The following is a 15,755-nucleotide window of genomic DNA, read 5'->3' as shown; positions in this document are numbered from 1 at the left end:
CAGTGCTGAGATGCTTACATGCTCACTGATTCGGCTTTCCTCCTGCAGTCGGCATCATTGCATGTGCTTTGTGAGATGGAGGAGGACTTTTAGGATTGGTGTCAAACATAGGGGCTAATGTTGGACTTGTGGGCTTGGACAGCACTTGGGATGTTTTCTTGATGTGCACTTAACCTTTATATAAAACTCTCTTTTATACATGAGTTTCTGTGGATTTATTTCTCTAATGTACCCAGACTAACACAGGGTCAGAAGGCATTAATGTCACCTATTGATGCTGACAGGAAATATGGCAGCTAGAGCAGTTCTTGGATGCCAAGCCTTCTGGTTGGAATCCTGTGTTGTCTTGTGAAATTTTTATCACAACCCTTCAGATAGTTACTCTTGTCTCCATGTGGGCAGCTTTATAATTTCATGTCAACTTGAAGATATAGAAAAGTGTAGGGGTGGTATGGTGCCTCCTTGTGAGTGTGACCTTCTCATAAGGAGGGTCCTGGGAAACTCCCTCGCACTCACTGCCTTCACCTTCCTGCTGGCAGGTCACTCTGAGACTTGCCAGAGCCCTGTGATGCTTCTACCACCATTGGATCCACAAGACTGTGCACCCACCAGCCTGTGATCTTGCTGCATTCTGCATCACTGCATGTGGCTGCGTGAGTCTGAAGAGGGCCTTATGGACTAGTATCAGACTTGTGGATTTGATCTGGACTGGGCTGGGATGTTTTCCTTATATACAATTACTTCTTGGTATAAAGCTCTCTCTTACACGTATATGAGTGTCACTGGATTTGTTTCTCTAGTCAACCCGGCCTCACACATCATCTTCCAGGGAAAGAAGTGAGGCTCAGATGTCAGATTGCTAGAACACTCACGGATGCTTCAAACCCAAGTCTGTCCAACTCCAGAATCCCATAGAACTCCCACCCCGTGTGCACAAGTATAAGGACAAGATTGAAACCTCTTCACAGGCTTCTTGGAGAATAACAAGCTTTCAGCTGATAGGTGCTCATGTCCACTTGGGGAGGGCTTGTGTAACTTCTATATTGCAGGGATGGAATGGAAAGGCAGAGGGAGTTCCTCTTACATGATGGAGCAAGGCTTCTGGACAGCTCAAAGGCATCTCCGTTGTTTATTCTGACATCTATAAGAAGCTTCCACCAGGGGTTTTGCCTAGGGAAGGACACTATCAAACAGGAAGGCAGGTGCCCACAAATGTTAAGGATGCCATGAGATTTAGAAAAGAAGGTGGACTTCCGGAAGTCAGAGAACTTCCTGACATTATATTCAAAATGCCATTTGTGTGTGCACAGTTGCATTTTTCTCAAGGGAAATGAGATCCTCAGATTCCAGTAAAACCACAGAGGCGTCTATGCCACCAATAAAGCCTCCGCATTAGAAGATAAAGACCAGACTGAGCTTCTAGCCGTTAGGTGGCATCAAGGTGGTTCCAACTCATGGCGAGCCAAGTACAGCAGCAGGAAACGCCGCCCTGTCCTGGGCCATCCTCACCCTTGCTCCAGCCACTGTGCCAGTCTATCTGGAGAGAACCTTCCTCTTTTTGCTACCACTCCACTGCCCCCCATGTCCTTCCTCAGGGACTGATCTCTCCTAGCAACATGTATGTGAAATGAAGCCTCTCCATCCGTGCCTCTAAGGAGCACTCTGGCTGTACTTCTTCCCAGAGAGATGTGTTTCTTCTCTTGGCAGTCCGTGCTGTTTTCAGTATTTCCACCAACATTGACCTAGATGTGTCACTTCTCCTTCCGTTTTCCTGGCCTTACGGTGGTGGAAATATAAAGGGAATTTATGAGCTGCTGCTGCTGATGCTGCTGCTGCTGCTGCTGCTGCTGCTATGAAGGAAACTTAAAAGGATTTAGTGACTGGGGAATGAAGCAAAGGAATTCATCAGAGACGATGAAATATTTCAAATTTGACTGGCTCATGGTGATGGTATCAGAAAGGGGGAAGAAGACAGGGAGTCAGATACCTGTTGACAAGGAAATAGTCAGCCTTTCATCGACAGGAGAAAAGGGAAGGGATCTTTCTGCAGACGAGATTTTGTGGTAACTTGTGTCGAGCTGGCCATTGTGCATCTTGCAAGCTCGATGGTTTCATTCAAGAAAGGAGAGGCCCAAGCCTTAGGGTGTCAGGCTGTAGATTGTGAGGATAGCCAATAGAACTGAAGAAGAAACTCCAGCCAGAGAGATAGGAAAACCCCAACCAAAATAAAACCAAACCCGCAGCCATTGAGTCAAATCTGCCTCAGAGGAAGCCTAGTATAGTTTCCGAGACTGTAAATTTGAACAGGATTGAACAGCCTCATCTTTCTCCCAAGGAGTGACTAGTGGGTTTAAACTACTGACCTTGAGGTCACTGCAGCGTGAGCAGACCTCCTTAGGAGGAGACGGACAGAGTGTAATATTCCAAGAGCCAAGTGAGTTTGGGATAAAAACAAACATATATTCAACAAGCAGATTCTCTCGAGAGCTGGAGCCGATGAATGGCTGACTGTAAACAACACCCACGCTTGACTGAGACAAAGCGGACATCGTACTGAGGACCTCACCTCCCTTACCTGGGTGAGAAGACCGCTACCTGGGCGGGATCTCAGTAACTTCTCAGTGGAGTTTGCACAGTCAAGATGAGTATTCACGAAGTTTGGAGGGCCCATTTAAGAGGGATCTTCCAATGCTGGGTCTTGTTAAGACTAGCAAGGGTCACCTGAGGCCATATTTCTGATGGTCTTAAGACCCAAGACACCGCCGACACGCAGGGTCCACCCACATGCAGGGTCACCAACATGAGAAACTGTATTAAAGGGTAGCGGCAGGAAGGTTGCGAACCACTGATTTAGAGTCTCCTGGACCATCTCCTGGGTCACTGCGATTCAGAATCAAAGAGTGGTTTCTCAGGGCGCTGGCGGGATTCTCTCCCTTCCTCTCTCAACTGCCCTGTTAATGGCCCGTGTGGGAGGAAGCTGCTTTCCCAGACATCTGCCCAAAGATGAACAAGACGGGTAAAAAGCCTCTTTTCTTCACACCAGAGAGCTCAGCCATCTTCTAACATCGTCGTCGTCCTCCTCCTCCTCGCCGTGTATCTCACTTCCCTCGGGAGAGAGACAGAATGTTCCCAGATGCACAATCCCTCTCAGTGGTTACTGGAATATTTCTCCAGATGAGTTTTTCTCAGAGATCTGTCTTGGTTTTCTTCAGGGTAAAAGCCCTGCCCTTTTAGAGGTTAGTTTATTTGGGGGGTGGGATTTGGTTTTTGCAAAGCATAAAGCCAGGACTGCGGTGTGTTGTGCTTATCTTTCGCTCCAAGATGACAGCCCAGATAAGTGCGTCTCCATTAAAACCCTCCGCTGCAGATGTTTTATCTTAGAGCTCCCTGGGAAGTGTGTGTTTAAACGATGCCTCAGTGCCTGCCTGAATAAACAGCGACTAATCACCGAGAAGAGGCCGGGAACTGCACCATGAGTCAGCTGAAAAGAAGCCAGAGAAGTGGGAGCCTCTGCAGGGGATTTGATGGCATCTAGCCCATGAGCTTGGAGCGACATCTAGCGTTGAAAGGTGAGAAGGCCTGCAGCCGCCTTGTGCTAAAATGCATCCTGACTAAAACTCATTGAGTCCCTTTACTTGGGTGGCATCTATAATTGTAGCTCACAGCACCACTGTGCACTAAATGTGCCTTTCTTTGTTTTTGAAGCTCAAAACTAATCTCGTGCAACCTTCCATCTTATGACGTTGTAGAGAATTCTCGTTCAGTCAATAGTGGGTGCCCTCTCTACACCCCGTGTCCGTGGTTAGCAAAAGTATCCGGAAGTCCTAACCATTAGGGACATTTGGGAAAGTGTCCTCTGTTTTGTATCCACACAGGTCACCTCTGCCCATCATGGACAGACAGACAAACAAAGGTTTGAATCCCAGTCCTGTCACTTGGAAAAATGACTAAATCTCTCTACCCTTCAATTTCCTTTTCCATAAACCCATTTTCTTTACCTGTGATATAGTTAGGGCTTCTGTCGCCTCGCATGGGCCAGGCTTCTCCCGTGATGTGATCTCACCTCATGGAGTCAACTCCATGATGGGATCTTCTGTGAGGCAGCCAAGCAGCTCATCTGGTGGAACGTCTTGATATAATGAAGAGACATTTCCTTCAGGGAATGGCCTGCTCTTAGTGTAGACTGACAGTGAGCAGAAGCTAGCTTTTTAGTGTAGACTGACAGTGAGCAGAAGCTAGCTCACTTCTATGCTGGCAAGTGGTTCATTGACCTCCTGACACATCACCCGCCTAGCCCAGGAGCCACCCCAAACTGCCAACCTTGACTTGACTCTGCTGACCTCGGGTTCGTTCAGCTCTGCAGCCCTGCCTGTGTCTTCCTGCTTCCTGACCATCAGCCCCTGCAGCTACACAAGTCAGGAGAAGCCTCCAGCTTACAGCTGGACCCCAGACTTGAACATCTCTCCAACTGTGTGAGCCCTTTCTTGCTATAAACCCCTGTCTATGCACCTACACATACAAGAGTCACTGCTTCTCTGGAGAACCCACCCTAACACACCACCTCTTTATGAGGATCAAATGAGGGAAGAGAAGGGCGGGATTCGCAGTCCAACACTTAACCCGCAGTGTCAGTAGGGCTCATTCCCAAAATAAATGCACTGGTCACTTGAGTCAGTGTTGACTCACAGTGACCCCATCGAACAGAATAGAGCACCCCTGTGGGTTTCCGAAACTGCAAATCTTCATGGAAATAGAAAGCCTCACCTTCCTTCCTTGGAGTAGCTGGTCGGCTTGAACTGTTGACCTTGTGGATGTGCACATCACGTCAACCACTATGATGCCACCAGCGCTCCTTAGAGACGTCTTTATTACATCTTAAACAAGACGAAGACAAAGTATTCCACTAAGAGAAACTATCATCATGAGGCCATATGGTGTCTGAAAGATGCACAGGCACATGGCTGAATTATAAAGCATGAAAAACAAAGAGATTCATCACAATATCATGCCTGGTGGCAAATCAATTCATTACAGTCATAGCAGGACTATGGAAGTGAGGACAGGACCATGGTTAGAATACCACGCTACTGCAGACGAGAACAGGTCGCAGGATTGGGTCTGAAGCCCTCTGACTATGTGGGTAAGGGTGGGCCTCTACTATACCACCCTCAAAATGCCAACCCAGTGCCGGCAAGTCCTCTCTGACTTGTCAAAAGCAGAAACCCTCAAACTCACTGCCAGTGAATCTGGTAGACCTGTCAGGGTGTGGAGGTGGGGGAGCTCTGAGACTGTAACTCTTTACAGGAGTAGAAAGCCTCACCTTTCTCCTTCAGAGCAGCCCATACAGAACGAAGGCCAAAGGAAAATTGCCTTCAATTCCAGGCTGTCTGGAGTCAAGAGAAGATTGGAAGGTCTGAATGACTATAAAACTAGAATCTAGTTATTTCTACCTGTAGATGATGCGGTCAATATCAAATTGAACTCCACTCTTCTTGAAAATGTGGGTCCTCCACCGGGGCAGGCGGTACAGTAAATCACAAAGGGACCGCCATTGGGCGGTCCCTTTCTTGGAAAAAGGGTTTATTTCTCTCCATCAAGTCTGGTTGTCTGGTTTTCCTTTCTGACAGGCCAACTATGTTCTCTGACACAGCCAGTCATTTCATAAACCTGGAAAACAAAGACAATGACAAATGAAGTGTATCCAAGCAGAAGCTCGACAAGGGGAGGGGGCGCCCTTTCCATTCTGCTCCCACAATTTACACAAACGTCATCCTTGCTCTCCTTGACTCTGCTCCACCAGGGGATTTATTTTCTTGACAGAGAGCGGCAGAGATTTAGGCCAGCATGGTAATTAGCAGTTTGTCATCCACAGGGCTAAACTGACCACCTCAATGCTGACAGCCATGAAGTCAGGACCCCATAATTATTCACCATATCATCTTGTTTGGTAACACTTAAATCTTAAGACCCTTCTCTACATAAAAATGTTACTGGCCATCAATCTCTTGTCACCATAATTCTCAAATTTCAGTAATATAATGTCTTTTGGAAATTACAATAATAATTCCCATGCTTCTTACATTCCTACTGCTTCTATAGCAAAGTACCACTAACTTGGTGACTTAAAGGGACTTAAAGGGATGAGAGTATTATCTTAGAGTTAAGAGTCCACATGACCACATCTGAGTTGAACTGGGCTCCACCGAGGGTTCGACAGGGCTGCCGGTCTTCCAGAGGGCCAGACAAGAATGTATTTCCTTGCCGTTTCTAGTTGTTAGTGGCCAACAGTTCCTGAGTTCCTGGCTCTTCTCCTCCTTTGCCAAAATCCAGCAGTGGCCTGTTGAGTCCTTCCCATTCCGAATCTGGCTGCAAATCTGACACTGGGAGACATTTTCTGCCATCTTGTTTGGGGAGGTTTGGGAACCAAGTTTGAAGAGCCTTTGGGTAAAGAAAGAGAAGTCTGGGTCCTGCTCAGGAATGAAGACGTTGGGAAACAGACCTCCATGGCTCTGCATGATAATATAAAAGATGTGCTTCGTGGTGGGCAGAATGGCATCTCTACAGAGCATAGGAGGCTGACCGAATGACCAGTCGCTCCAAGTTGACACCAACTGAGGAAGCCCCCATGTGTGTCAGAGTAGAACTGTGCTCCTCAGATTCTGCAAACACTGAATCATTGGAAGCAGGTCACCAAGCGTTTCCTCTGAGACACCTCTGGGTGGACTTGAACCTCCAACCTTTTGGCTCGCAGTGAACACATCGACTGTTTCCACCACCCAGGGGTTCCATGATACTGCAAATGAGGAGAGAGTGTTCCCTCTCTTTAAGCTGTAAAAAGAAAACGAGACAGAAGAGAAGGCATTCCTATTGGACGGGGTGGACCAACAACAGCAAACTGGTGCCTGGTCAGGAGCTAGGGACAGAGCTGACCAGAAGCCCATGGGGAGAGTCATGGCCTCAGAATGTTATGTGCAAAGATGTTTTCTCTTTTCACTTTTCTGGATTGTTTTTGTTTTACTTTCAGTCGGATTTGGTTTGGCCTTTTCAGGTTAGCAGTCCCTTTAGTTATCTTCATGCGGAGCATTGTCAAACATTTTGGGGAGGAGCGCTGAATCGGCAAAGCGAATGCATGCAATCGGAAAAGAACCCGCTGACACGGAGCATGAGGTGAGAGAGGGCCAGATCGCCGCAGCCCGTGCCATTTAGTGACAAAGCAGGCAGCCAACGGTTTGTAGAGACTCTTCAAGGGAAGGGACAACTCCTGTAAAAAGTGGAATAAAAACAACGGACAAAGCTTTGGCACTTACAGAACGCAAAGGAAAGAATAGTGGAGGTCACAGTGGAAGAGCGTCAACCTTTGTCCAGCCTGCACAGGATGAGGGCAATGGGAGGCCGACAGAGGAGCTCAGGCTGAGTGGTCAAAGACTGGGCTCAAATCTTGTCTTCCCTCTCCTGTGGCTCTGCAATTCGAAGAGTCCTTTACAACAATCTTAGCCTGTTCCCTCCCCTAATGAATGAAGTTTAGTTGTTCCTACTTCTTGGGGCTCTCGTAGACACTAGGACAGCCTGTGTAAAGCTTTGCACAAATACTCGATAAAGGAGCATTGTTATTGTCATTTATAGACTACAAATTACCAATGATTTCCTTACTGAGGGAAGATTACAAATTAATCTTTGAAGTTTATTATATGTCAATTTGTTTGTCAGCTATGCAATTCTTCTTAGAATCGGTGTTTCAAAATACTTCTCTGTTGTCCTTACAAAGTTTCAGAAAAAAAGAGCATTTTGAGAACTATCAGAGGAGGATCAAACTGTGAATTCTGACATGCTATGTATTTTCAGAAATGTTAGTGGCCCCTTACATCACTATAGAGAAAATGGAGTGTTTAACTCAATGGTGTTCGGATACCTGACTAACTGCTAGGGAAAAACAAGGTCACTATGAGTCGGAACCAGCTCGATGGCAGTGAGATTCTGATTTTGAATTTAGCAGTGATTTCTTAGATGGCCACCAAAATTCACATGCTGCCAAAGGGGGAAAAATAAATAAATTGAACTTCATCAAAACTTTGGAAGTTGTTCACAAACTATCAAGAAAGTGAAAAGATAGTCCACAAACAGAAAAAATAATTTACAAATAAAATATCTGACAATGATTTGTTTTCCAGAATGTATTAAGAGCCAGTACAACTCAACAGTGAAAAGGCAAACAGGTCAAAAGAAAAATGGGCAAAGGCAACCTTTCTCTGGAACTTTCTCCAAGGTTGGTATATAGATAGCCAACCAGCACATGAAAAGATATTCAACATCATTAGGGAGATGTACATCAAAACTGCAATGAGATGCCACTTTGCATCCATCAAGATGGCTAAATCAATACACACACAAACAAAACAGAAAAGAGATGGGCTCAGGGATCAGGGATCAGGGATCAGAAGACCCTAAATAACCATTTCAATATGAACAAATGGGGTCGTAATGGAGACCCAAATCTCATCTGTAGACAATTGGACATCCCTTTACTAAAGGGTTACAAGGAAGGGATGAGCCAGTCAGGGTGCAGTACAGCACCCACGAAACACACAACCTTCCACTAGTTCTTTAATGCTTCCTTCCCCCCACTGTCATGACCCCAGGTCTACCTTACAAATCCACCTAGACCAGAGCAAGTACACTGGTATAAATAAGAGCTCTCAACACACGGAATCCAGGGCAGATAAACCCTTCAGGAGCAATAATGGGAGTAGCGATACCATGAAGGTAGGGGGAAAGTGGGGGAGAAAGGGAGAAAAAGGGGGAACCAGTCGCAGTGATTGACATACAACCCCCACCCACCTCCCACTGGGGACAAACAGCAGAAAAGTGGATGAAAGGAGACAGCAGATGGCGTAAAAAATGAAAATAAAAATAATTTATAAATTATCAAGAGTTCACAAGAGTGGGAGGGGAGGGGAAGGAGGGGGGGAAAGTTGCTGAGACCAAGGACGCAAGTTAAAAAGAAAATGTTTTAGAACTGATGATGGAAATATGTGTACAAACGTGCTTGCTACAATTGATGTATGGATTGTTCTAAGAGCTGTAAGAGCACCCCATAAAATGATGTATTAAAAATTTAAAAAAACAACAGAAAATAACAAATGTTGATGAAGATGTGGAGAAATTGGAATCCACATACATTGCTAGTGGGAATTTAAAATGATGCAGCCCCTGTGGGAGACAGTTTAGTAATTCTGAAATAAATTACATATTGAAATACCATGTGATCCAGCAATTTTACTCCTAAGCAGAGAACCAAAAGAACTGAGAACAAGTGTAGCAACAAAACATTCACATGCATGGCCACAGTAGTGCGATTCAGAGTGAACAACATGTCGGGATGAGCCAAAGGTCCGTCCACCAAGAAATGCGTACCCAAACATCCGATCAAGGGGATGTTACTTAATCATAAGAAGGAATGACGTGCTGATACATGCTGCAACATAAAGGGGCCTAGGAAACATAGGCCAAGCGAGCGAAGCCCACATAGTACATTATACAATTTATGTAAAATATTCAAATTAGGCAAACCCCTCGGAGACAGAAACCAGGGTGATGGCCAAGGGTTGCGGAAAGCAGACTGGGAAGTGCGTGCTCATCCTGTAAAGGGTGCCTTTAGGGAGGAAGAAAATGTTCTGAAACTGAATTGGGGTGATGGCCACACAACACTGAATGCACTAAAAGCCACTCACAGAACTGTGAGGATGTGACTGTTGTGTGTGTGTATTCCACTCACTTCCTAGGTCTCCTCCTTACTCTTGGGACCACAACCGTTCCCTAACAGAATTGAACCAATCACAATGGGTTTATTTAGACTCCGTTTTCTAAAGAGCCAGTCACGCTGAGGGAAGGTCCATACTTGCCACGCACGTAGCTATGTGAATTGGCCAAGGAGGAGCCATCAGAGATCTCTGTGCAAAATCACATTTGTCACAAGACCTCTCTGTGAATGCCCCGATGGGAGCACGCAGCCTTGGTAGGAATATGTCTAGATGGACGTCAGACACCAATTCTTACCCGAGAGACAAACTAAAGCAGAACACGGGCCCCGCGGTCGCACCATCTTCGGGCAGCAGCATTCTCTGACTTGCTCATGCTGCGTAATCCTGGACGCCTCTCCCGGCTCAGGCCTCCTGGAGTTAGTTAGCTCTTGCTCTAACCAAGGAAGCCTGAGCTTTGGAAATGAGGTTCGGGACTCCTTTGAGTTAGAGTAAGACCTTCCATAAGTAGGAAGAAAATTGCTGGATTATCCTTTGATTTTAATTGCAAAAAAAAGTTGTAGGTAGCAAACAGATGAAACTTTTCCTAATTTAGCCCTTTCTGTTTCTGTGCTTAGAGGATGGGGTTTTTGCTTTGTTTTTTCAACATTCATCAAAATGTCATTTACTAAGAAGAGCAAGATGGTTCCAGAAAATAAATTATTAATGAGAACTTTTTCTCCTAGAAGGAAATTAAATGAATAGCAAGCAGCCCTGTTATTAGATTTTAAATGACTTTAATTTCTTAACAACTGGAAGTAAAATAACCAGTGTTATAATGCATAATTTCTGATAATAGTAATAATAAAGATTTTATTTGCAGTCTTATTATTCAGTGAGAAGGTTACCAAGCAATTTACCCAAGTGTGGGCTGGGAGTACAAATCCTATTTACACCCAAATGATAAAATCGGTTGCCATAGTGCAGGTCTGGTCAAAACTGACTAATGTGTCAATTTTGGCTCATTTGAAATTCATCAAAGTAATGACTACCTGCTACAAAAGTAGTAACTTTATATTCTCATGCTCCTTGAATTTCCTAGATAAAGAACCACAAAGAATATCGGAAGATAACAAATTCAAGACTACTCTTCCTCAAACTTGTCAGTAAATTGTTACCAATTGAAAAGTTTTTAAATTGCTGGTGCCCAAGTCCAAGCCCCAGAGATTCTCATCGAGTTGGCATGGGGGAGGGTGCGCCTGGGGAATTTGGACTCCTTAAGTTCTCTGCATTCTTAAAGTTCCCACAGTAAAGTTGAGGTAACCCTGTTCTGGATGGTGACATATTCTTTTGTTCAAAGACTACAGTAAAAAGGAAGCTTATCAACACCTATTTGTGAGTGAATATCAATGAAAATATTGTATTTGTGTGCCTAAAGACAAACTCAATATGAGTGTATGAGGATTTAATTAAAAGAGACATAAACAGAATTATACTAGTCAACAATGAAACATCATTTGTTTCTGATGAGTGATCAGTTCACTTGAATTTTGAAAAGAACAAGTTTTACTCACCTGTAAAGTAAGTGTGGCCCAGTAATTCAGATGGTCTAAGATACCAATGTAGGCAAACATATTTGGTTTCCTTCTAAGTATGGATTACTTAGTGATATGTAGTCAATTACAATGACTCCTCTAGCCATTACTCCTTATGATGTTTTATAATTCTGGACTCTCTGCCCATTTTGGACAAGGTTCTCTATTATGATAATGAACAGGATTACAGTGGGATTAAGATCTAACTCAATATGGTTTTGGTGATAGAAACGAAGCTGAAGTTCACAGGATAGGATCTTGCAAGACCAATGACTTATTCATAGCCAATACCTTTTTTCATCAACACAAAAACCGACGATACACATGGACTTCTCATATGGAATACACAGAAATCAAATGAAATGCATCTGTGGAAGCAGACGATAGAGAAGCTCAATATCAACAGCTAAAACCAGGGCAGGGGCAGACCATGGAACAGACTATCAATTGCTCATTTGTAAGTTCAGGTTAAAGCTGAAGAAAATTAAAACAAGTTCACAGGAGCCAAAATACAACCTTGAGTCTATCCCACCTGAATTTTGACGTCTCAAGAATAGATTTAATGCATTGAACTCTAATGATAGAAGACTTGACAAGCTGTGGGAGGCCATCCAGAACATCACTCATGAAGAAAGGTCATTAATCGGTCCCAGGGGGACGAACAACAGAAAAATGGGTGAAGGGGGACAGAGGACAATGTAAGATATGAAAATAATAATCTAGAACTTATCAAGGGTTCATGAGGGAGGGTGGATGGGGCAGGGAGGGGGAAATGAGGATCTGATACCAAGGTCTCAAGTAGAAAGAAAATGCTTTGAAAAATGATGATGGTAACATATGTACAAGTGTGCTTGACACAGTGAATGTATGGATGATGATAAGAGATGTAAGGCCCCTCAATAAAAGTATTTAATAAAAAATGAAGAAAAATTTAAAAATAAAAAAGGTATGAAAGAAAAAAGTGTTCAAAGTTGATGTTAAAAGAGACTCTAAAAGTTGTTCTTAATCATAAATTATCTAAATCAATTGAAAGAAATAATGAAGTCAAGGTGCTGAATAGAACATTTCAAAGGGCACCTCAAGAAAATAAAGTTAAATATTATAATGAAATGTGCAATGAACTAGAATTAGAAAAACAAGAGAGAAGAACATTCTCAGTATATCTGAAACTGGAAGAACTCAAGAAAAAAAGTCAAGCCTTGAATTGTAATTATGTGTCTATGTGCGAAATATTTAATGATGCAGGAAGCATCAGGAGAAGATGGAAAAATACAGTCCCTGTACCAGAAAGAACTCGCCGACAGTAGACCATTTCAGAAAGAAGGTTAAGGTGCACTAAATGCATAAGTCAAAAACCAAGGTTCCAGGAATTGGCAGAATACCCATTGAAATGTTTCAGAATTGCTGAAGAAGCACTGGAAGCACTCACTCATCTATACCAGGAAATTTGGAGAGAGTTACCTGACCGACAGACTGAAAGAGATCCATAGTGTGCCCATTCCAAAGAAAGATTATCCAACAGAATGCTTAAATTACGGAATAATGTGGTAGTTGCATGATCTTTTGTCAACTTGCAAAGGGGTGGAATTTAGCCTGTCAATCAGGTCGCAGCTTGATGACCTCATTTGGAGATGCTAAGGAGATAAACAGCTCGCTGGAGGTGGGACACAGACACTCTCTGTGAAACATTCCTGTGGACAAGACACAAGAGACCCCTGCCAGTGCTGAGATGCTTCCATTGCCACTGGATCCACAAGACTTTCCACCCACTGGCCTGTGCTCTTCCTGCATTCGGCGTCATTGCATGTGTTGCATGTGTCTGAAGAGGAACGTGGACATGGGTATCAGACATGGGCCAATATCAGACTTATGGACTTGATCTGGTCTGGGCTTGGATGTTTCCTTAATATACAATTACTCTTTGATATAAAACTCTTATACACATATGCATGTCTATGAATTGTTTCTCTGGTCAACATCGACAATATCTCAAACAATATCATTAATACCATAATACACAGTAAATTTTCACTTAAGATCATGCAACAAGGTTGCAACCGCACATTGACAGGGACTTGCCAGAAGTTCAGGCCTGATTCAGAAGAGAACATGGAGCAAGGGATATCATTGCTGATGTAAGATAGATCTTGGCTCAAAACAGAGAATTAGGCATGCAAAGGCATTCAACTGTGTGAACCCTAACAAACTGTGGATAATTTGAGAAGAATGGGAATTCCGGAGCACTTCATTGTGCTCATTCAGAACTGTACATCAATCGAGAAGCATTTGTGGGAACAGAACAAGCATACTGCATGGTTTAAAATCAAGAAAGCTGTACGTCAGGGTTATAACCTCTCACCATACTTGTTCAATCAATATGCTGAGCTAATCACCAGAGAAGCTGAATTATATGAAGAAGAATACAGCATCAGGACTGGAGGAAGACTTAGTAATAATCTTCAGCATGCAGATGACACAACCTTGCTTGCTGAAAGTCAGGAGGACTTGAAGGAATTGCTGATGAAATCAAGGATTATAGCCTTCAGTATGGTTTTACAACTCAATGTAAGGAAGACCCAAATCCTCACAACTGGACCAAGAGATAATATCATGATAAACAGAGAAAAATTTGAAGTTGTCAAGGATTTTGTCTTACTTGAATCCACAATCAATGATCATGGAATAAGCAGTCAAGAGATCAAAAGAAACATTGCATTAGGTAAATCTGCTGCACAAGATCTCTTTATTTATGTTCCCCCCAAGACCTCTTTAGAATATTGAAGAGCAAGTATATTACTTTGAGGACTAAGGTATGCTTGACCCAAACCATGGTATGCTCCATTGCATCATATGCATGTGAAAATTAGACATTGAATAAGTAGGAGTAGAAGAATCGGCCCATTCAAATTGTGGTGCTGGAGAATACTGAAAGTACCATAAACTGCTAAAAGGACCACAAGACCTGATTTGGAAGAAGTAAGGCCAGACTTCTCTTTAGAGGCAAGACTTCATTTCACATCCTTTGGATACATTGTTAGGAGAGACCAGTCCCTGAAGAAGGACATGGCCTTTAGTAAAGTGGAGGGGGTGTGAAAAAGAGGAAGGCCGTCGGTGAGATGGATGGACACCGTGGCTGCATCAATGGTTCAAGCACAGGGACAATTGTGAGAATGGTACAGGGCCATGCAGTGTTTCCTTCTGTTGTGCATTGGTGACGATGGGTCAAAGCAGATGCACTGGCACCTAACAACAACAACAACAACGACCCCCAAGCGTGAGTATTATCTGTGAGCTCTGTGTGTCCATTGCAATGAAATATCAAACCCAGCAGCGGTGCAGACTGCCACGGACCGCGGGGTTGTTGTCAGAATAGGGTAAAGAATATGGAGGGTGAAGGCAGCCAGAGAGCAAACGCATACAGCCACCACTCCCCCAGTCCCCCTCCAGCCCTCCCCCTACACCTCAGGCCCCACCATTCACTGCACTTAGCATCATTGCATTTCATTGAGCCAAACTATGATTAAATAACAAAACAAAACAAAGAAACTAAACTTAACTGATGTTAATTCGATGCAGACTCATGGCACCCCAGTGGGACAGAGTAGGACTGCCTCGAGGTCTCCAAGGCTGCCATCTTCACGGAAGCATCTTTCTCCCAGAGAGCACTTCGTGAGTTTGAGCCAGAGTGCTTTACCTACAGCTGAACTCTCAAACTCACTCTCCTCCAGTCGATGCCAACTCACAGTGACCCTTGAGGACAGGGCTGAAATGCCCCTGTGAGTTTCTGAGACTGTAACTTTTATCGGGATAGAAAGCCTCATCTCTCTCCCTCGGAGCTAGTTGATGGTCTTGAACTCCTGACCTTGTGGTTAGCAGCCCAACTCATATGCCACCAGGGCTCCACTGCTTCACTACGACTCCTTCACTAGTATATAGACATTAGCAAATGATCCTAGAGAAGCATGAATTTGATTGGAAAGACAATTAGATTGAAGTCAATGCTTCACAATGAGCAAAACAACGCCACCGCAAGATGGTCCAAGTTGATACATTCATTCATCACACATTCCTTGAACCCACACTGCTTCCAAGACACGTATGGGGCAAATGTAAGATATACATTTGAAATGAATTCACCAACATGAGAACGCTGTTCACCTTTGAAAAGAGAAAGAAAGGTAAATGTTTCAAAGTATTTTTTATTTATTTATTTTTTACAGAAAAGCTGAATTCAACTTGGGCTTTAAATTAAACAAATCTACAACCGAGAAGATGAAATAAGCCTGCTCCTTAACACCAATAATGCAAGTGTGAAGGTCATAGGTGGTGTGCTATCTTAATGTACCTCTCACTCTTTTAACTGTTCTCAGCAAGTGCTCAGTAAGCAGCTCTCTAGTGGTGATTTCAGGACCCAAATGTAGAAAAG

Source organism: Echinops telfairi, unplaced genomic scaffold, assembly GCF_000313985.2.
Source record: "Echinops telfairi isolate 266 unplaced genomic scaffold, ASM31398v2 ScPeMD7_9;HRSCAF=40, whole genome shotgun sequence".
NCBI classification, from domain to species: Eukaryota; Metazoa; Chordata; class Mammalia; order Afrosoricida; family Tenrecidae; genus Echinops; species Echinops telfairi.
Note: the sequence above shows the minus strand (reverse complement) of the source record.